Genomic DNA, 24,463 nt, shown 5'->3' on the forward strand with positions numbered 1-24,463 from the left:
TTTCGCTTGCCCAGTAACTGTATATCCTGGGACACCGATGACTATCCCTAGACAAGATAAGCTAATCCAACTAGTAAGAGGCGACTGACGGGATCGGGTGGTACATGTCATCATGTCATCATATCCCAATTACGTGGGATGCTTATCATGTCAATCACTGGGTTGTCTGGTCCAGACTCAATTATGTATGGACCGCCGTCATATAGCAGGAATATTGCTGAGTGTGTCGTTAAACAATAAACAAACATCCAACTTCTCCATAGCGCTTTCACCTGGTGGTTTTATGCATCATAGCTTAGATTTAGAGTCTGGCTGTAAGACTACGACCTCCCACACTGTCATAAGAGTGGAATTATCAGACCTTTAGCTGTGTCTAACCATGCTATTTTTTTACCTGTATTGCATACTGAGATTATCAAATGTTATTTTCATTGCCATCCCAAATTGGAAACCTAGAAAGCCTAGATAGCATCAGACCATACATTGAAAGAAATGTCCGCTCACATGACAACAATGATGGGAGTAACACCCAGCATGTCAATTATGCATCGACTTCTTGTCCCACATTGCATGAATGTTTGGAATGGATTCAGTGGCTGCTAAATGGAGTTTTTCCTATCCTTTCTGAATACACAGACCTCAGGACCTTGGTACCAGTGATGAGTGAGTGAGGATTGTTTTACGCCACGCTTAGCAACATTCTAGCAATATCAGGGCGGGGGACAATAGAAATGGGCTTCACACATCAAACATCAAACATCAGACTGATCATGGCTTACATGGCTTTAACCATTAGTCTACCTCTCTGCCGGTACCAGTGATGAAGTAGTACCTATTGCACTTGAGACTTTGCTGATTGCCGGTTACACTGCATCTTCCTGAGGCAAGGGAGTTAACTGACTTAAAAAAGTCAAGTGTCCACCCTTGCCGAACTAGGCCAGAATTTGGTCCAATCGTAGTGCCACCAGTGGCTATTATGAGTTATGTCCCTTCTATGCCCCTCCTATTAATGAATCAGATTCTACCTTTGATATCACTTGCATTTGCTTCAAACAAAATGGCGGCACCCAGTGAAGAGGATCTGATCGATAATCAATATCAATATTGTAATAAAACGGGTCTTTCTTCCCGAAATGCATCAAATAACATGAGCACCTTCATCAAAAATGTGAGAAGATTAAAAAAATATCTTGTGTTGCTAAGGGTTCTACTGCACCAAATCAGAACCAGTTTGGACAGTGCGGTTTTCGTAGGGAGCCTTCAGTGTAAATCGAGAGATATCTGCAGGCTGTGATTGGAGGATATTCTGTAAGATTTTTATGTCTTTCAAATGTACATCCATCCAGTTATTAAAACTGACCATGTTTTTCTATATTTAGTACTGTCTTTTTCAACATGATGACTTATGCTGAATGTGACCACAGCTATTTTCAAGTGGGTGACATTTGGTGCGAAACTGGGGGTGGTGTGTTTAGCTTCTGGTACTCGGAAAAGGAGCTGACTAAGCTAGTCATTTTTATTTTTTTTATTGCTGCTCTAAGGCCAAACTGTGCACACACATACAGGTAATAGCTGTTGAATGCTTAGTTATTTAAAAAAAAATCTTAACGTTACTATAGAAGTCTATGGGAAAACATTTGGTTGTGTGTAACCTGTACTGACAGTACACATGCTTTGTTAATCTTGCAATCGACCTAAATCTGCACGGCGGTTTATGAACCGTATGTTGATTTTGTTACGTGATTTTGATTGGACTATGCATAGACTCGTTAGTCCAGCCAAAACTTAACTCCATAATACCGGCCTAGTTTGGCAAGGGTGAAAACTGGACTTTTATAGTCAGAAAACTCCCTTGCCACGGGAAAATGGTTACATGATGTTCATTCTCCCTGTCATTGGTTTCCCTGGTCTACATTACCCACAATTCCAGGTTGCCATGACACTACGCATCAAACAACATTCACTCAACCACTACTGTGCAAGGCAACGAGGCCACATCATAAACTGTGGATTTCACTGCCTTGGCAAAACCTAACACTTGGACTAAAAGCAAGGGGACCTTGCCACAACCATTATTGGACAAAGCCTAGATTAAACACAACAGCAGAATACCTACCACCCCTCGTTCTCAAACTAGCATTGCCAAACACACAAATGCCTTCTCAACCCATGGAAAATTATTGGGAGGAAACAACATGGGTCACACACAATAGCATATCAACTAACAATGGCCATTCATTATTTATACAAAATGGCCATTCAAATTCTTCATTTCAAATTTAACTGCTTGGTGGAGAACTGAATCTCTCCATTTCTAGTCAGCTGATATTTGAGGCAGAATTCTCCTGAAGAGGGATAAGCCCCATTACCTGGTAAAGCATGGCTTGGTGAGAAATGGAAGTTCCTGAAGCCATGTCATAAAACCCGAGATGCCCAAGTTTACCGCACATATCAGCAGCACATAATACATTGGGACACTCTCTAATCCCAAGAAAGCATTCAGGACTCTTTTTGACATTTAAACCCTTCAGCCTTCTGAGAATACAAAGCAACTGGAATCTGGGAAAGTATTGAATGCTGCCTAGTTACTGCTGAATGTGACTGGACTTTCTCCTGATCTTGATTAAATGCCAGCAGATCCTTGCTGCTAACATTGTAAAACAAGGTGAGTGAGTGAGTGAGTGAGTGAGTGAGTGAGTGAGTGAGTGTGAGTGAGTGAGTGAGTGAGTGAGTGAGTGAGTTGAGGTTATTGCTGCTGTGCCTCAGTTTGGTCAGGGCATTTCAAGTTAATGTGGAATGAGATCTGTGAAGATCCGGGGTAGAATAGTTCCTCAGCAACCCATGCTTGCCGTAAAAGGTGAAAATGTTTGTTCTTAGAGGCGACTAACGGGATCAGGTTGGTAGGGTCAATGACTTGGTTGATGCATGTCATTTTATCATCTTCAAAAGGCTGAAATATTGCTGAATGTGGCATTAAACAACAAAAAATAAAACAAAATAATGTGGAATGAGTGACAGGTTGACCACTTTCGAAAAACCCAACAGGCATCGGTAACGTGTTCACAGACCATTGGGATCAACACTGGGTTGAATCTGTGAGTTGACACACAATCATTGGATCCTTGCATAGCTAAGGGACACAAATGTGATCAACTTGCAGGCTCTTACACCAAAACCTGATTAGGAAGATTCCAATACTGTCGAGGTTATCAAGGTGTTCTGCCATGTTAAACTGTGCCCCTGGAAGGCTGCCGAGCGAGTGAGTGAGTGAGTGAGTGAGTGAGTATGGTTTAGTGGCACTTTTAGCAATATTCCAGCAATATCACGGCGGGGTTCACCAGAAATGGGCGGAGAGGCCCATGGCATTGCATAAGGGGAAAGAGAGAGAAGTGAGTTGATGTTTAATGCTACAGGCAGCAATATCCTCCGTACATCACAGCAGCCTCGGCAAGGCAAACAAGTGTCTGAGATAATTAGCACAGTGTTCAGTGTGCCATTGTATGAAGCGATCATAGCACTAAGGTGGTCGTAGCTCCCATACCTTAACAAAGACATACAACAGTCGTAGCTCCCATACCTTAACATAGACATACAACAGTTGTAGCTCCCATACCTTAACATAGACATACAACAGTCGTAGCGCTAAGGTTGTTTTGTGTATCGGCACCCAACGCGCAACAACAACACTGACCAGACCCATTCCATTTTGGCCACCTGTTACAAGCAGCATTGGGGTATCGGGCGACCTATTCAAGTCCCCTTTACAATGAGTTTACAGAGATCGGAGTCTCCATGTTGTTGGGGTATGATGACACAAGAAGTCTTCCTGTGGCTATCTACATTCAGCAACCATATTAATCAACCAATTCACATTTCCCAACAATTGCAAATTGCATAATGCTCTCCACAGTAAAGAAAAACATTCACACACAAAAATAGATATGAATGTAACTTGCCATTCATACATACTGTACATACTTTTGGTAATAGTTCAGCCTACAAGCCAATGCCAGTTGGATAATCTTCCCTTGTGGCTATTCCTTTTTATGTAAGAGAACAGACACTTTTGCTCCTTTTACTGAAAAGGCTTTTTACCCGACAGATTAATGGACAAGTCCAGTGATGATAAACATTTTTACTGCCTAATAGAAACAAGAGAATCTGTAAATCAAATTAGGAGATCAATACCACTCCCGCTTACCACCATGACTGCGAGCAGAGAAACCCCTTGCCACCAGATGGCACAACTATCGCCACAAATCTACTGAAAGACAATAATACCATTTGAGAGCTAGTCTGATGAATATTCCAAAAGTTAACTTCATTGACGACGACTGGGAATTCTTTAAACCACAAAGCTTCAACCATAAATGTCTGGTTCTGTATTCCTTAACATAAGCCACCATGGAAAGAATCGTGACCTGTGATCAGAGACACTGGTCACACACAGAGAACATAACGCTCAACTGAGATAGGGTGGAATATCTGTTGGAATTGCTAAAGGGTGTTGTCATGAGACATGAAGCATTTAAATAAGCCGAAAATATAATTAATGTTTCTGATAAATTTTTAATTTTAAGATAATATGTAAATGAATCTTGGTGTATCGTTGAGTCCTCTTTATATATGATGGGTATATTTTTCATGAATAGATTGAGCTGCTAGCTTTCCCTACAGTGGTGATATAGATGATAACATTGAGAGAGTGTGGTGTAGTGGGGGTACCAGTCTTTCAGTCAAATCTTGCTGTGTCAGCTATTTGTGGCAGGAAAGCTGAATGCAAGTCCAACACATCAACACTTCTAGGAATCCACGAGGACTGGGCTGGTGTTGACAGCCCATGCAAGGATCATTATTGGGATCATTACTGGGATTGAACACCATGACCAGTGGATATTGGTATGTGATTCCATGTACAGTGTTTGCATACACGTTCATACTAAGACAATGAAGGCAAAAAAGTGAATCCACATGATGAAACGCCTCCAATTTCTTGAAGGAGCTGGGTTAATTAAAACAGTGCTGCCCACGATGGTCTCAAGGATGTTGTTACAGGCTTAATAAGGGACTTTGCTTTTACATCAAGAATCCAAAATTGGAGACAAGCATGAGGTACCCCATACCCTTCCCCACCATAATCCCCAATTGGAGACAAGCATGAGGTAGCCCATACCCCTTTCCACCATAATCCCCAATTGGAGACAATCATGAGGTACCCCATACCCCACCCCACCAAAATCCCCAATTGGAGACAAGCATGAGGTACCCCATACCCCTCCCCACCAAAATCCCCAATTGGAGACAAGCATGAGGTACCCCATACCCTTCCCCACCATAATCCCCAATTGGAGACAAGCATGAGGTACCCCATACTCCTTTCCACCATGATCCCCATACACCCCTCCAACCCACCATTCGCAAGAAAATCACGAGAACTGTTATTTTCTCTGTCTCCTACAGTAAGAAATGTATGCTATGAGGTACAAGAGACCTATTCCGCCCCAGAATCCCCACAGGGAGACAAGCATGAGTACTGGGGGCCTATAGAGCTTCTTTCATCCTGAAATTTACCTGTGAGGTGATGGAGATAATCCGGCCAGGTATAATCCACTACTCGGCATACACTTAATCCAGTAAGCAGGTAATCTTGTAGGTGACGCCGTATCTACCGGGGTGAAGTTGTATCTACCAGGGTAAATCCGTATCTACCGGAATGATGCTGTAGCTACCGGGGTTACAAGGCCTCTGCCTTCCATCAACCTCAACTGGCTTTACTCAACTTGATATCTGAAAACAAACATACATACATCAATATGTTGACAGCGTGTTATTTACCAGAATCAATGCATAAGGACCTGGCAGCAAACTAACCAGATGAGTCACATTTCACACATACAAATAAACACATCGATCAGTCACCCACTGGACATCTTTTGTGTATTAGTGGCACTTGTTTCATTCAGGGTAGAAACATAAAAACAATGAGGTAACTAGTGGGACCCCAAGTTTATATCTGGAAAACAAATAAGAGGTCATTACAGCATTTGCTGTACTGTCAGCTGTGTCAAGTCAAGCTGACATCCATCCTGAACATAAAAATGGCCACATTAAGGCTTCATGAATGAGCCCATTGGTTAAACATTGCTGTGAATTGTGTTTTAGTTATATTATTGAATGTCAGCTTGATCATGTAATACAGTGTGCCTTGAAGTCTACAAATTTGGGATGATACAATTGACTTAGCTTTTGATGCATTTCTTTTAAAATGGCCTGATTCCACACTCCCTCAAATATTGATTTGTTTCTCAATTTGTTTTACATCTGTCGAAACTAACCAGTTATTATATATGTTACCATTTGTGTTCAGTCAGGTAACATTACCATAATAATCTTACATGCATATACAGAAATCACTTTGGGCAACGCCCTTGCGCCTTGCGCACACTGAAATATGAAATGGCAAATTCAAATTAGCAACATGGGATCTGATGGCGTACCAGAATACCAGATGGTGCAATGAATGCTGTAATCCAGGACTTCAAACTTCATATATCGCACTCGGTTTGCTTATCACTATTTGATAAAGATGACAGATTGTTCACATAGGAAGTAGCTTCAGTTATCCCCTCTCTACAATCTGGGAGAATCAAATAGCATTTGGAAAGCTTGCTAGTGATCATATTCTCTGAGATATGGAAAAGTTTGCACTTGTCAACAACAAATGATTGCTTCTGGCTAGGTAATGTGTGGAATAAGCTGTCAAAGATTATTAAGTTGCCATACAGGGGAAAATCATTTTCTTTTTAAAATCAAAAGATGACATTAGTAGATCAGAAGATGAAGACTGTCTAACCATACTGAAACCATGAAAGTTCAAATGAAATGGCTTCATGTGTATGCACAACTGGCTAAGAATGATAAGACACAAGAAGATCTGGGGAAAAATAGGTCTTCAGCAACCCATGCTTGTCGTAAGAGGCGACTAATGGGATCGGATGGTCAGTATCGTTGACTTAGTTGATGCATGTCATCGTACCCCAATTGCGTGGATTGATGCTCATGTCAATCACTGGATTCTGTGGTCCAGACTTGATTATTTACAGACCGTCATCATTAAGTGGGAATTTTGCTGAGTGCGTTAAACAACAAAGAAAAGAAGAAAAAAGGAACCCAGAAAGTACAAATAAAAAGGCTGTGTATAAACGACTGGCTAAGATATGATAATGTTAAGAACAATGTTTTGAACAATGGCACATTGAAAGTAATTACAGCACCACTTGAACCAGCATCTTCAGCTAATAAACAGGTAGCCTACACACTGTCTCCAGTTCCCTGTGCATGGATTGTCCAATACATACTGAATCATGACATACATAAAATCACTACAAGCAACACTGGCCCTGGGCTCATTTACATTATTTTCCAGAGTGGTCCTAAAATGCAATACCAAAATTAGAACTCCCTTCCTCAGTACCAGCATAGCAAGAATGTAAGTGTTATGTTAGACTGACATTTAGTCCCAGAAATAAAGTCTTATCCTAAATATTTATCAACAAAATAAAAGATAAATAAAAAAATCCAAATGGAGCACAGAACAATCCTTAATTTCAGAGCTGTCATTCTAGACTTGAGTTGGACACCTTTTTCAATTTAATTCTCTAGGGTTTGATGGTAAGGCTGGCGCTATGCTTGCAAAGTGGGAAAAGCACATTCATGTTGGCAAATGAATTGATGAGACTGTATATTCAACAGGGGGGTTGACAGTTGGGACAGTTTGTCATACATACCTTTAATTAAAATTCATGTCCATTCATTATCCATATGCAAGTTTAAATTGGTTTTTCAAGTCTTGGATTCTTCAGTTTAGAGTCTGAACATGAAAGAACCACATGAACCCTTCTATCATACAATAAAAAACAATATACCAAGTGATACATTTCTTAAAATATTTCAATTTCAGAGGCTAAATGTCAGTCTTCAGCTCGTCTTTCAACGCTCTCTGCAGTCAGTGGCCAGGCAGACCCACAGCTGATGCTCAGGTTCGATGACAACTCAAGGGAGATAACAGGGAAATTTCAACTTCACAGCCACACAAATCCCTTTGCAATTCTCTGAGCCCCCCTAATCATTTCAAAAAACAAACTTTGCAGCCATCTCCTTAAACATATAGCTGTTCCTGAAGAAAAGAAATCTAATTTTCAGCCATGAGCTTACTTTTAAATATGCTGAGTGAGACAGCACACCACGGAAAGAAGGCAACAATTCTCCTCCTCATTTGAAGAATCGATGGGATCCATGGAAATGGGAGATGTGTGTTTACACAGCTTATAAAGACCACTCAGGGTGAGGGACATGGTTGAAGGAGACAGACCTCCCCCCTGCTCTGCTGGGACAACTCATGCCTTCATCACTCTAATGCTTGTTATACAATACATTTCGATTTTGACAATAAGTGAGGGCAAAACACTGAATTGATTTTTTTAAGAATATACACTACAAAAACTAAACCAAAACAGTGTATTACAATTTTAATGTAGAAAAAATAGCTGTATCAAAATTAATAATGTACAGTTCAATACAGAACAAATCTTCTAGACTAACATCTAGTCTCTGAAATGAACATATCGTACAGAAAAAAAACAACTTTTTAATTTATCTTAATAAAAATATAATAAAAAGGAGCCCAGAGACATCACAGCTAAGTTCATAACAAATCACTTGGTGGTTCAAATAATTCTACATTTAATCCTTGATACTGCAGTAATCTAGACTTGCCAAACATTATAGACTTGCATGGGCTGTATTTGATATATTTGTATCAGGGTCTGTAGGACAGACTACCAGGCTTCCTGTGAGTCCTGATTCACTGACAGGCTGTCCCAGCCTTTACTACCTCTGGAGCCCTGGAGCATGACTTACTTCACTGTTAACATCATAATGTGTAGATCAAGGCAACATAAAATAACTACAAATAAACTCCAGTCAGTGATGAAGCCCTCACCAAATCTCAGGGATAATGGCCAAGACAGTCGGCTACACCTTATTTACCAAACACCTTGGGTGATCTCAAAGTCCAATCAATCAAATACACCATCAGTGTCACAAATACCAACAAAATTTTGTATCACAAACGTGCATCTTTCCGCAGATAACCACAAGGGCACAGTTTATTTATCTATTATTATCCATATTGTCAATTAACTCTTGTAGACAAGGAAGTGTCAAACTATGACTATATGTTTTACATCAATATTAGTTGCAGATTAATTTTGGACAAGAAATTCACTGAAAACAAAATGCAAAAACCAATGACACACATCACCAAGCTGCTCTTCCTGATTAAAAAAAGTATATGACTTTTCAATATTAACCAAAGTCAGACACAGAGGTAACTTTCATTTCAACATAGTAATTATTTGTTGTTTTCATGAACAGAGCAATAAAATCATATCAGTGAGGACAACAGTTTTGATGGTCTGCTTCATACAAGGAAACCCTCAAGTTTAAACTTTCAAATACAGTTGCAACGCCATATTACTCATATATAAACAATCTAGACTTTTTGTACAGAGAAACAAAGGCAATAAAACAACACAAACCTCTAGAGTAAAATCCTTCCACAAACAGTGTGCGAATCAGGTTGACTTGAATTGTCCCTTGCTCAATAAACTGGCTACAGTTACCTGAACAGCCCTTTCCCCGAGAGCCCTGCAACCAACTAGCTCCAAGCACCATGAGAAACAATGGCACAGGCAAGGTACATGGTAACATGTGCAAGTAGCTTAATCCCTGCCAACCCCCAAAACAAACCTAATCCCCTGATCACCCCCCCACGCAGGGCAAGAAGCTAAGCTAAATCCTTGTCAGAACATTCACTGACAGCTGCCGGTGTACAGACTCAACCTAGCCTGTCTTACAAACTTTTATAAAAACTCAGGAACAGGAAGAAATTATCGTCATTCCATTCTCGCTCCAGCGAGGCCCAAATTCCTCTGTCTTCTAGCTTACATCAGCACCGAACTGACTCAGGATATATTACTCCATGCACTGTCAGCATCATGTGTGAATCCTGCATGTACTTGCTTATTACAAGGAACTCCTAACAGGGTTGGAGGTATTCCTTTTAATAGGAGAGGGCATAAACTGCTATGATCATTACCAGAACTCTGTGCAGGGCCATCAGATTTCCCATGGTTATAACACTGATTGCTTCACACAGGGCTGTTTTTCGCCCGACCTATTGTGGGAGATTCCCCAGGGGGATTCCTCGGCTTCATCAGCTATGGGCTGGAGCAGCATCACGTATGCCGGCATACCAGGAAATCTGATGTGCATGAAAACTCGGACTGATTACATTCTGACTCAGAGGAAAAAAAGAGACAATTGGAAGAAAAAGCCTGAAAGTCATGAATCATTAGACACCATGGATGTTATGCATATAATACACAGGACCTCTCATTTTTGGTAATTTGGAGCTCTGTGTCAACTTGACTATCCATTCTGTCAACATTACCCCTTATACTCACCTGCTGTCATATCAGGGATAATGAGGTGAGGTGAGGCGAGGTGAGGTGAGGCTGTTAAGATTATTGCACTTATATACTGCAACATGCATGTGCCTGAGTGAGAGAGAGAGTTGGAGAAAGTGAGTGAGTGAGTGAGTGAGTGAGTGAGTGAGAGAGTGAAAGAGAGCATGCGTGACAGGAGGGTCCTGATGGGTTTAAATGCTTAACGTAAAACTAAACACCCTTCAAACATTATCGTAAACATAAAATTCAGCTTTTTTTTTATCGTAAATGCTTAAAGGGAAAATACCAAAAATAACTGCTTAATGTAAATAAATAATTTACCGCTTATCGTAAAATGATAGAAATGGTCAAAAACAGTCTGTCTTCAAGACCCAAACGCAAACTGATGCAGGGGACCAGTCTAGAATGTTTAGCAATTTGAGATTTTATCCGGTATTAAAAATATGAATTGTCAGGATGAAACGAAAGGTAAAATAACCTGGTGATAATATTATAATATTTGTCAAAAAATTCATTTGGAATTTTTGTGAAACAAATATGCCACCCCCCCAAAAATAATTTTGCAACGATTTTATTGAAAAAGAAGAAAAATTACTGCATAATGAAAAAGTACCCTACATTTAACTGCTTATGGGACACTCCCCCCCCCCCCTCCCCCCCCCCCCCCCCCCCCATCAGGACCCTCTGACAGGGTGTTACAATGTTTGACCAGGCTGACTGTCTTTGTATCACAATGTGGATTATTGCTCATGTTATCAGCCTCTGGCTCACACCGGCCACCTACACAGACTGCAGTGATATACACGAGATACTGATGACTCACTGACATCTACTACCCCGTAGAAACCTATGATCTCTAGTTTGAATCCTAGAATAGCTCTGATTATGTTTCGAGGAATGTCAGCACCATACCTGCTCTCGTGGGTTTCACCAAAGTAGTAAATGTCTGACACCTGCATCACTTCAGGCTTTCCTCCAATATCAAACTGACATGCCATGATATAAATGAGATACTGTTCAAAGCAATGTTAAACCAAATTCAGTCACTCACCTAATCTTGTTTGAAACAACCAAATAACAAAATCGGAAACTTTTAATAATGTGATCTATTCCTAACTGAAGACATTCATTAATAACCATAACAAGACGACACAGATGATCCAGAAGCAAGGCATCACTTGTCAGTTCCACTCTGTGAGAAGCCTCTCCAGCAGGTCACACAAGACCCCACACACCATCAACCCTGCTTCAGAAATCTACACTGACATAATGAAAACAGAGACAAAGGCATTCTCCAAAATTGGCTGCAGATTCCATCATTAGTTGGTGTATCAAGATGTAATGGCTCCAGCGAGGATAAAGCTGGCAGCTTGTCAAAGTCCCAAAGTTCATCAGAGCTCCTATTTGCAGTAATTAAAGATGAAAGGTGGCTTGTATCTAGCAGGATTTACAAGCCCACTTTGGTGAAATAATCCCCACAAAATGATCCTTCCATCACGGCTGTAGTGAGTCCATGTGACAGTATTGGACATTAATTCTGGAGTTCAATATAAGTTCAGGGCCTGTCGGGTAGCCTTGTTGTTACAGCATTCACTTGTCATGCCTTAGGCCTGAGTTTGATTCCACTTAAGTTTAATGTGCGAAGCCCATTCCTTGGGTCCCCTGTCCTTATATTGTTGGTATGTCACTAAACGTATGTATCAGCCACTCACACACTCAATATCCTCTCAGCATAATGACTGGTAATTCATATTGCCCCTTTTCTCCTGGTGACAGACATGACACCAGCCACTAGGCCAGCCTACCCCGCCTTGGTTCATACTACACACCCAACATCTTAGATTAACATTTAGTCAATGAAAACATTTCTTTTATTATGTTTTTTTTCTTCAAAGGAACCTTTCCTCTTCTGCTGTTTTCACATGGAAGCAAGGAAACTAGACTTTGTTTAGTTTGATCTAAACTTGCCTAGGCTTGAAGCAAAAAATTTCTAAAATATATACATATAAATTCTACAGTCATGGCACAAGACTATTAAAAAGTAATCACAGCCACCATCTAAAAGTCTTTATGAAGCTCTAGTAACATAATCATAATCGTTCTCCATTTAGGTTAAATCTCATAAAAAAAGCAATGTTACACTACACTACACTACACTACACTACACTACACTACACTACACTACACTACACTACACTACACTACACTACACTACACTACACTACACTACACTACACCTACAGTTAAAGAATGTGTTTTCAGTTCTTTCTTTTCTTGATGAAAAAAATCAAACATATGTAAGATCGACCAAACGTTCATGCTTCATGTGAATCACACCAAAAACAGAACGTCTTTCCCCAATTTTATTGACAATATTAAAGAGAAGTCTGCAATAAAAGTGGACTTGTAGTATTAACACATGGGTGTCTACTACTTGAATGTGACATCACTGTCACCAAATGGGACTTGTTCTTCCCAAAAGGACACAAAACCAAATGACATCCTGCTGAGCTGGAAAACCAGATCCCACACTTGAATCACTTGTGATCATCCAGCAGCGACATTTACTCTCTAAACCTTGCTAGGACATTGAAAAGAAATTAATAATAAAATCAAGACACGGCGCCGTATCCTTTTTGATCCAATTATTGCAGTTCCTAATGACTGCCGGCAAGCAAGCTAGGCTGAGAGCCCAGAAACATCAGAGACCTATGATGTGACACCATCTTGTACACAATCTTGTACACCCAGCTGTGAAACAACACCTTCCTTTCTGCTAGCAGCTTGATCAGTGCTTAAATGAGAAGTATTGCAGTTCCTTGCATAAATAAATTCTTGTGTTTCTATGGAAACTGTCTCATTACAAAAAGGTGATGAACCATTTGCTCTGAAACTGACAGAAAAGTAATATTCTAGCTGAAGCTTAGATGACATGTCGAAAATCTAGTTTTACATTCATCCCATTGAATGAGATGATCCCTTCCTGTCTTCGCAAGGGTGAAGTCCATGTGAAGTATTCAAGTGCTTCGCGCGGCAATATTGGAGGGATGGTGCAGTCAGACATTGGAGGGAGGAGGCCTGGAGATGCCTTTCGTTCCTTATGTTCACTGGATAATAATGTGTATCAAGTCCTGTTGACCGAGCCACACTGAACAGCTGGTTACAATCGTATACCTGGACACCAGGACGGCTTCATAATGGCTGTCACAGCTCAGTGAATTTCTGGACAGAGCAGTATAAGGAGATTATGTATGTCACTTCAGAAAATCATGCTGTGCACGTGTAGCAAAGTTGTTTGATTTAAGACAGTGAGTGAACTGCATTCAACAAATCAGTGATATAACTGTTGCATCATGACTAAATCACTGTGGCTATTTCACAACTAAAATCAGCTTCATGCCAAATGACTATTACATCATGGCCAAATCCCAGTTATAACATGGCTAAATCATGGCTATATTATTACCAAAACACAGCTTCATCATGAAAACATCACAGCTAAGTTCATAACAAAATCTTACTCCTTATTTTAACTGCTGTACCTCTAATAACGTCTGACAGACAAACAATAGTCATCGTGCCAAGATCGCTTGGTGGTTCAAATAATTCTAAACTTAGTTCCTGCTGTGTCTGGCTACCATTTGGATGAGGTGAAATGGGGTTTAACGTCGCCTCCAAGATTATTGCACTTATATAGCGACGTGCATTCACGTGTATGTGTGTATGGCTGCTTGTACTAGTCCGGACTGATGCCGATTTATAGCGCTACCACACTGAGATACCATGCCACAGTTTAACATTAATACGCCACTCAGACACAGTTTACTGACTCCGAGCTGACCAGTCCTTGTTTTAGCCCCTTAATGCCGAGCACCAGACAGGGTAACAAACAAGTACCCTGTTTTAACGTCTTTTGGTATGACGCAGCTGGGGATCGAACCCCGGACCTTCCGCTCTCCGGGCGGACGATCTACCATTAGACCACGGAGGCGGTCTTGCTACCATGTGGAAAACTAATCGTGTGAGTGAGTGAGTATACTATTAGGCAGCTTCTAGCAATATTCCAGCCATATCATGGAAGAGGGACTCACGTAGTCTGTCTTACAGACCCTGATACATTTATATCAACTACAGCCCATGCAAGTCTATAATGTTTGGCAAGTCTAGATTACTGCAGTATCAGGAAATGAAGAGAATCACTGGGCTCCCTTTTTATTAGATTTTTATTAAGATAACTGAACAACTGTTTTTTTCTGTATATGTTCATTTCAGAGACTATATGTTAGTCTAGGACTCACGAAACTGGCTCCACACATTGTGCCTCTGAGGGGAATCAACAAGCTGTGCTCCCACCCTCCTCCTGACAAACGGGAAGCACACTTTTATATATTGTAACAACGCCTTGCTCATTCACATCTGCTCTAACCAGTGAGTGAGTGAGTATGGTTTTAACAAAAATTTGAGCAATATTCCAGCAATATTATGGCAGAAGACAGCAGAAATGGGCTTCACACATTGTACATGTGGGGAATTGAACCTGGGCCTTCGGCATGATGACAAAACACTTTAACCACAAGGCTCTAAGCCCACACCCTGCTTATCTCACAGACAGTATTGGTCAGGAGAGAGAGAGAGAGAGAGAGAGAGAGAGAGAGAGAGAGAGAGAGAGAGAGAGAGAGAGAGAGACACAGAGAGAGAGAGAGACACACAGAGAGAGAGAGACAGAGAGAGAGAGAGAGAGATGAATACCATCACAAATTGAAACAATACCTGGTGGAAGTGTCAATCTTGCTCCAGTGACCTGACCTGACAGTAATGGCTGTGTTATCCTTCATGCAGAGTCATAACAATCAATCTTGTCCTGCATATTACACAACCATGAGCCGTGGGTATATCATTAGTGTTGGGAATCCATCACGATGTCATCATCGATCATTTCTTACAATCCATTTGTTTCAACCAATTAATTATATTCGGTAATATACAATTCTGTATTTATCAGAAATGAAAGCCAAGGGACCTGTTTAAATGATGATCAAAAGTCCTGTACCACAAACAGAAAAGATTAGTTACAGTGCTGTGTTGGTGAATGTAATCACCTGTCGCTGAAACACCCAGAATGACACGTTGAATGAGTGCCCAGGAATCGACATTGGAAGATATTATCAGGTGGATATATTTCATAACACCACTATCAACAAATCAAACTCTACCTGGCATGTAAGTATTGCCATTTATACAAGGAGAAGCGAAAAGCTCAATGTAAGCTATTACATTAAAAGATTTTGATTTCGAAACTGATTTTAGTATGACTGAAACAATAAATAGAAAATTACTTATTGAACCATTGGAATTTCAACTGATTATCTTTCATCCTTTGCAGAGACCAATAACTAAATGGTTTAAGTGAGTGTGTAATGTTTTACGCCACTTTTAGCAATGTTCAAGTAATATCACGGCAGGGGACAAAAGTAATTGGCTTCACACATTGTACCCATGCTTCTTTGGCGTAAAGAACGAACGCTTTCATCACTAGGCTACCCAATCACCCCATAAGTGACAGAGTACATGAGCAATGGGGCAATTTTTAACACGCAAGTAACCAAAACTCGCGGACCACGCCTTACTCCAAGGAAGGCAAAGTTGGAGCTGTTTCCTCCCAGAATCCTGAGTGGGTATGTAGCGCACATTATATCGCAATAAATACACACCAGACAGTCAGTTTTTAGGACTGCTGGAAGTTTGTTTCCATCTTCAAAGATTCAGTGCATCATATCATCATTCAATTGTACTCCATAAAACCTGCACCCATTTGCAACCATATATACACCTTTAATTTTGGCTAACACCAAAGCAAGACAAATTCTGGGCTATGTTGGAGATATGTGAGATGGAGATGACATCACTTTCAAAATTAAAATGTTGGTGAATTATGTCCATAATAGATTGGCCATATAAGACACTAAGATATTCAGGGATTGAGCTGACACAAATAGAATTGTTGGCCAGCTGTGTTGGATGTTATGATAAAAACATGTCTTCAAAGATGTCATAAACCAACCTCAAGCATCCCAGTGCCCCATGAGTATCTTGCATGGCTAACATTTTCCCATAGACATCTTGCATGGCTAACATTTTCCCATAGTCAACCAAACAGCCATATAACATGTAAGTCAGCAGACAATATTCCACAAGCAGTGACAACATCTACAACATATTCACATCGTACACACTTTACCTGCCAAGCCAAGACTGCGCAATGGTCCGGGGAAATCAATGTCTGGAGAACCTGTGACTGCGTCAAGTGCACTGGGAGAGCCCATGGAAGAGATGCTGAGTGTGGTTGGTGACAGATAGTGAGGGCCATGCACACTTTGTAACCTGACACAGTCTTCCTTTGTCCCACAGATACATACATTCATTCAATGGCCACACACTAATTAGCAGGACTGGCTGTTGTGACAGCTCCTCTAACTAGGACTATTGTTCAGCTTGGTTGTGATTAGGAAACCAGAGAGCCTAATGTCACAGCCTTGTTTCTTTATATTGATGGGATCAAGCTTCTGTGATTATGATATGTAACGGATGGTGAGAAAACTTGGTCTTTTCATTTTGTTTGAGATTGACGCTACATTCACTGATGAGGGTGGTGTCGAACATGAAAGCGATGCCAATTATGTGCAGCAGGGGCACTAATTAGCTCATTAAATGTCATGTATTCTTTCATCAAGACATATTCCAACAACTCCTTCAGACATTGACTGTTGTATATGTAGCTGTCCAACCTTCAACACTCACGGCTTACAGGATTAGCATGGACACTTACAGTGCAGAACATGACCATTAGTTTATGATTCACTCTCAGCAATATTCCAGGTATATAGGCAGTCTGTAAATAACCAAGTGATTGATATCATGAGCATCGATATACGCATTTGACATATGATAACATGAATCCACCATGTCAGTGAACCTGACCACCCGATCCCATTTTTCATCACTTACAACAAGCATAGTCGCCTGTTACGACAAGCATGGGTTGCTGAAGATCCATTCTAGCCTTGTTCTTCACGGGGCCTATTAGCTTACGAAAGAACTGTTCAGTCAGTAGCTGCAAAAAGGTCAAATTCATTATTATTTTATAAATTGTTGGTGCTTGTGAACCCATATCTTCACCAAGAATATATGATAACATAAATACTGCATCCATTCCAAATATTATCCAAATTGATTCTTGTTTCTGGAGGATTCTGTATCATCCAATATCTAAAAAAAGGATGAAATATTTACATAAACCAAAGGTTTGTTCTACACAGCAGCAATAGTCCATCATATCACAGTGAGTAAGTGAGTATGGTTTTACGCCGCTTTTAGCAATATTCCAGCAATATCACAGCGGTGGACACCACAAATGGGCTTCACACATTGTACCCATGTCGGGAATCGAACCCGGGTCTTCAGCACGACGAACAAACACTTTAACCACTATGCTACCCGACCGCCCCTCCATATCACAGAGATTTGTAAATAATTAAATTGGGGCCAGTCAAACCAGTTGTCGATATTGTGAGCAATGCCCATGTTTTTCATGACATTAGTAACAGTCAGTGTTGGGGACTTACAGAGGGTATCAGCTGGGTTGAGTACTCCTTCAACAGATCGTGTGGTGTGTCAGTTGATTCAGAGAATTTCCATCTGATATCTGAACAGTGTCCCGGGAATAGTTCTCAGATATTCCGAACTCAACGTCAGACTGATCTTGCCATCATGGCTTCAAGTTGTCCTTTAGAATCTTTACTCCCCACATGTTCTCAGGCTAGAGTTTTAATGTATAATACTGACTATTATTGGTGATGAAATGAAACAAGGTAGCAGAAAAACCTATATTAATGTTAACTATACAACAGAGTTTATAAAAACATAAAATGAACATAAAACATATACTTGATAAACATGAACTAAACAACATATTCATTCTTGTTGTTGCATATTTTTCAGTATGTTAAAACTTACACTAATTTAGTTGTATGTTTTACAGAAAAAGCTATCCCCAAATATATAATAAATAAGTAAAATTGCAGTGTAATTTTATATCTTAATTTTTGCATGTATTTCATGACTTATTTCAGAAATATCTTGATTCATGAACCATAACGTCTTTTTAATTCTCAATATGTTTCTTGCCTCTTGACTCCAAAATAGTCTGTACACGATAAAATTGGTCCAACAAACAAAACCAAACACTGTTTTTTCTTGTATATCAACTCAACATACCATGTTAGAGGAGGTTTGTGGTGAGATCATTGAGAATGTCAAACACACTTGACATGTTTATCAATTGCAACAAATGGCCCATTTCATGTTGGACATATCCTCCTTGTGTCTGTATAAGTAGGGCTTCAACTTACAGAGATGCCACAATGAAGTAAACACAACCTAGATCCCACTGCCGCATCAGCGACTACACAATCTGCTTCATCTCAATGTGTTGTCATCAACCAGTGTCTTAAGCTGGCCCTGCACACAGACACAGACACAGACAGACACAGACACAGACACACAACCATGCATAATCTGGAGCAGGTGTTGCTTGGTCAAGTAAATCTGCAAGGGACTCTGATTACCATATTGATGTATTATTTTGTTTGTTTGTTGTTTAGCACTGCACTCAGCAATATTACAGCCATATGATGGCGGTATGTAAATAATCAACTCTGGACCAAACAATCCAGTGATTGATTTCATGAGCTTTGATGCTCATCAACCAATTTAGCAAGCTTGACCACCCGACCCGTTAGTCGTCTCTTATGACAAGCATCATCACCTCTTATGGCAAGTATGGGTTGCTGAAAGCCTATTCTAACCCAGATCTTCACAGGGCTATTGACATAATCAGCACCAATATCTATAAAATGTCTTCAATGGGTGGAAATGATTAAAGACTGTCTTTTCCACATCCTCTTAAAAAGTTAATGTCTCAATATTTGCTTACAGAAGTACTTCTGAGGGAAATGGTGCATATTACAGCAGGATTGTAAAACATTACTTACATTGTGATACCATTTTGTGTAAAGTTTCACATAGACATTATGTGGTTCAAGTACGCAAAATATAAATACAACCCATCTTTCCTCATGATTGGTTAATTGACAAATTCTTAAGGCTGGCTTGTACTGTAAACCTCAAAGGGACCACTGATTTTAGTTTGTTATAAGCATATATATTGCTTATATACAGCAAACGGTGGGACAAAAAAACAGTTCATTACACTCGTCAGTTTGTTATAAGCATGTATACTATAAACATAGCATACTGTATTTCATATTGACATACAAGTATAGGTAAATGCTGGTTCCAAATGTTGACCGCCTCCATGGGCTAATGGTAGAGTGGAAAGTCTTTGGTTCGATCCTCAGCCATGTCACACAAAAAGACATTAAAAGATGTAATCCTGTCTGGCACTCAGCATTAAGGATATAAAACAAGGACTGGTCAGCTCAGAGTGGGGTATTCATGTTAAACTCCGACATTGTATCTCAGTGGGGTAGCACTATAAAATCGGCATTAGTCTGGACTAGTACAAGCAGCCACACAGAAACATGCCTGTATGTTGCATTATGAGTGCAATAATCTTGGACGCGACGTTAAACCCCATTTCACCTCCAAATGTTGCATTCTGGGATTTTCTATCACCATGATAGGTGTTCATCACTTGCAGGTTGTCGTGACCAGACAGTAATGACTTGGCCAATCTAAGCAGGAATGTGTCAATTACTCCCATAAACAATGAGGCCTAAACTGACAATTATCCCCTGACAAGAATCTATTCTATCCCCTGAGTTATCGACATCCAGCCATCCATCCTGCAGATGACAGAGTCGTCTACTGTCTGCTGATACCTATGGGTGGGACAAGGCAGGATGAGGTGATGGCAATAGGTCTTGGGGGGTCATATATATATTGACCTCACTTAACTAAAATAATTTGTCCTGCAAAAATGATACCTTCATGGATTTTTAGGAGAAAACAGATTATTTCTGCGAGCACGCATCTAGTTAAAATTTGTATACGAAACAAATTAGTGAACAACACGACAAAGTACATGTAACAGACATCGATTATTTAACAAACAGCTGCATAGAACTCATCTTAAAAAAAAGCAATTTGATGATTTCAAAACACAATCTGATCACTATAATAACTGCGTGAGTGAGTGATAACGCTGCCTTGATCAGAATTACTGTGTGTCTAAAGGTTTTCCTTTGTTGTTTCACGCCGCACTCAGCAATATTCTAGCCATATGACGGTGGTCTGAACATAATCGAGTCTGGGCAATTTGGATTCCATGAGGTGCATCAACCACGTCAGCGAGTCTGACCACCCGATGTTTTTAGTCGCCTCTTACAGTGAGTGAGTAATGGTTTTACGCCACTTTTAGCAATATTCCAGCAATATCACGTCGGGGGACACCAGAAATGGGCTTCACTCATTGTACCCACGTTCGGTGTGATGAGCGAACGCTTTAACCACTAGGCTACCCGACTGCCCCTCGCCTATTACAGCAAACATGGGTTGCTGAAGACCTAATCTCTACCCGGATCTTCACAGGTCGAGTGTAAAGGACACAAGGGAATTTAACAGAAGTAACTTTCCAGATAACACAGACGTGTTCACAACATGTGAAGCTCCCAGTTTGAATTACTGGAGACACGTGTCGAGATTTGGTTAAAACCTCAAGATTGATCATTGGTAAAAAAAGACAATCAATGATTGATCATGAATGAGAACAGAAGAAAATACATTTAAAGAATTCTTACTCTGTATGCTTCATGTAAACAACAACAAAATAAAATAGGCAGTCTCAATCATCACAGCTTGCAATACAGCTTGAAATGTCTGCTATCCTTTGTTTTTATATACAAACAATACCCAATATTATCATCCTCAACAAATTCAAATGTAATGAACTAATATCACTGGAAAATTCATGAACAATTCTGTAACTGGCAGCTGATAATTGATTATCAACTATTTTGAAGAACAACACTTACACAGTCTTCACCTCAAGTTAAAGACAATCAGGACGATAAATGAAGTTTACTGATTCATTGGAAGCAATGCCTTGGGTGACTGAAAAAGATAATCAACAATGATTGATTGTTTGTTGTTTAACGTCATACTCAGCAATATTCCATCTATATGACAGCAGTCTGTAAATAATTGAGTCTGGATTAGACAATCCAGTGATTGACATTATGAGCATCGATCCACGCAATTGGGATGTGATTACATGCATCAACCAAGTCAGCAAGCCTGACCACCTGATCCCGTTAGTTGCCTCTTACGGCAAGCATGGGTTGCTGAAGACCTATTCTACCCCAGATCTTCACGGGTCCAATCAACTATAAAGCTGTTCATTGGTCTACAACACCCCACCAGAGCTCCAGATCACTTTTTGAGCAATTGAGTTTTTACTCGAAGGTTTCTATTTTAATAGGGTTATTACATTTTTCATTGGGTAACCAATATTTATTCACTTGTCTATTCATCACTCCATTGGGGTTTTCCCCAAATGAGAAAACATCTTGAGATTTCAAAGAAAGAAAGAAATGTTTTAGATGTATATAACAGTTCTAGATATAGGCTTGACTCAGAAAGTAAATTAGCTAGTAATTGTGTTTCAGAAATTAGCTCTGTTGTACGCATGATGAAAAAGCTTCATTGGGTATTTATGTGTCCTGTTTTAATTATGTGACAATTGAGTTTTTCATTTAATGCATGCGTTTCTGTACTCAAGTTAATTTAAAGTAATTGAGTTTTGAATAGTTTTGGGGGGTATTTTACGCAAATACGCAGCTTATCTGTAACTCTGACACCTGTAGTGATGTCATCAATACAAGCCGACCTGGTCCTACCTACCACACTGGAAAACCTGTGGCCTTGTTGCAGCCTGAGGTGACATAACGACTTGCCAGTTGATCCCGGGTCCTGTTTCTCATCTTCATTAGTGCTGTGATATCTTATCCTGTGAGCAATGATCGCCATGTGACCATCAGACAAGCCTGGCTATTGATCTGATTGGCATGTCACACCCGACATCACAGAGCTAGCAGTTCCACACACCATCTCCACACTGTCGACCTCATCAACTTCATCATGTTATACAGTGTCAAACAGTGAATGTTATATAACAACACAATCAGCACCATTCAACTATATCATGGTGGCCGGTACATAATCAAGTCTTGGCCAGACAAACAAGAGACTAAAAGCATTAACAACGATCCATGCCATCGGGCCACCATTCTATGCAATCACTGAGTGTGACCATGCAATCCTCCCTGGCTGGGGAGAAACAGTTGTCAGTCTTGACAGTTTTTTGTTTGTTTGTTCATTGTGTTAATGCAGCTCTCAACAATATTCCAGCTCTACCCAGCACAGATCGTGAGAAACAGATTGTACTCAGGTGACCCTTTTCAAACTTGGTAATGACTCAGACGAATAACCTCCCCAAAAATGAAAAAATCCTGAAAGGTCCAAGAATATCCTTATGCCTTTTTTCTTACAAATTCACTACAAAAACAATCTGTTTGAGCACCAAGGGTGTGTTTCATGAAACACTTGTAGCAAAATAATAATAATAATAAACAAAGCGACAAAACCCTTTCCATATCCACAATACTGGCCATATAATGAGCATGTGTTTATGAATCACTATCAAATAGTGATGATACCAGGTGTTCATAAAAAGGTGAGCGTATCCTGCCCCACTGGTGGCACACATCAAAAACAGATGCAAAGGCAAGTCAAAGACTGTCGTTATTCATTTTCTGTGTTAAAACGTGGATTTCCAAAAGTCTGTCACCAAGACCGCTTGGTGAAGCTGGGCCCAGTGACATCACACAGTTTCTTCACATGAGTTAAACTTGTTTGCTTGACATTTCTTATCCTGGGCCCACTTGCACAAAGTGATCTCAGCGCTAAGATGATCGAAACTCCCATACCTTAACATAGGCTTACGATAGTCTTAGTGCTAAGATCACTTAATGCATGTGGGCCTGTTCTCTTTACCACAGCAGCCCTCGGAGGCACGAGAGAAAGTTCTTCCTCGACATCACTTCAATCTGATTGGACACTGCCATACACAGTCTCATCTAGTTGTAATTGAGGTGAAATTCCAGGTTATAGCACAGTATCCAAGATTATTTCACTGACATAATGATCTGCATGCGTGTGCATGTGCGTGTGTGTGTGGCGGCTTGTACCTATCTAGACGCAAAACTGCCACACTCAGCAATATTCCAGCTATATGTCGGGGCCTGTAAACAATCGAGTCTGGACCAGACAATCCAGTGATAAATATCATGAGCATCAATCCACACAGCTCAACTAAAAGGAAATCATATTACACGCAACTTGCAGTTTTCAAAAACCAAACAAACACCTAGCACATTCCATCTTGAAGCTCTCACATCTCTTGTAAATTGGACAAGCAGTTGTCATACCAGATATTTCAACACGCTATTACACACAAAACGTTCACTCATGCACAAAAGTTTAATTGCTGCATATCATTAGACCTGCTGTGTTGAATTTATTACAACAGAAAAATGTTATAGAGACTAATGAGTCATCTTAGAAATTCAGAAGGCAAGAATGGAATTTTTATACAATATTTTTTCAGGTTTGTGAGATCAGCCTATTATTTAGGATTAAAGGATTTAGAATGGAGTCCCCAGTATATAATTTCTTTTGTTCAATTCATCTCTCTGATATCCATTTTCAGTGTACTTGATATTACATGTCATTGATGAATGCATCAATAACAATACTCATCCTTAATCTGGTCTTTGTTTGCAATGGATTGGTAACTATCATACAGCTGACACTGAGGAGACTTAAGACTCAGTCTCAGTCTCAGTCCCTGTTTCTCT

General features: G+C 40.1%; 1 protein-coding gene across 6 annotated transcripts in view; it reads right to left on the bottom strand.

Moving 5' to 3' along the window:
• LOC139449415 (beta-1,4-mannosyltransferase egh-like) overlaps positions 1 to 24,463 on the bottom strand; it is a 135,623-nt gene that overhangs the window by 15,999 nt on the left and 95,161 nt on the right. For 4 of the 6 annotated variants that reach the window (XM_071230789.1, XM_071230790.1, XM_071230794.1 and 1 more), the window contains one exon: positions 5,572 to 5,787. The gene's annotated coding sequence lies outside the window, so the exon portion shown is untranslated. Of the gene's footprint in view, positions 1 to 5,571; positions 5,788 to 9,599; positions 9,685 to 16,767; positions 16,858 to 24,463 lie in introns of those variants that run through there. The other 2 variants (XM_071230793.1, XM_071230792.1) reach the window with 2 other exon arrangements.

This window comes from Haliotis cracherodii, unplaced genomic scaffold (assembly GCF_022045235.1).
Source record: "Haliotis cracherodii isolate W230 unplaced genomic scaffold, xgHalCrac1.p SCAF_8, whole genome shotgun sequence".
Classification (NCBI taxonomy): Eukaryota; Metazoa; Mollusca; class Gastropoda; order Lepetellida; family Haliotidae; genus Haliotis; species Haliotis cracherodii.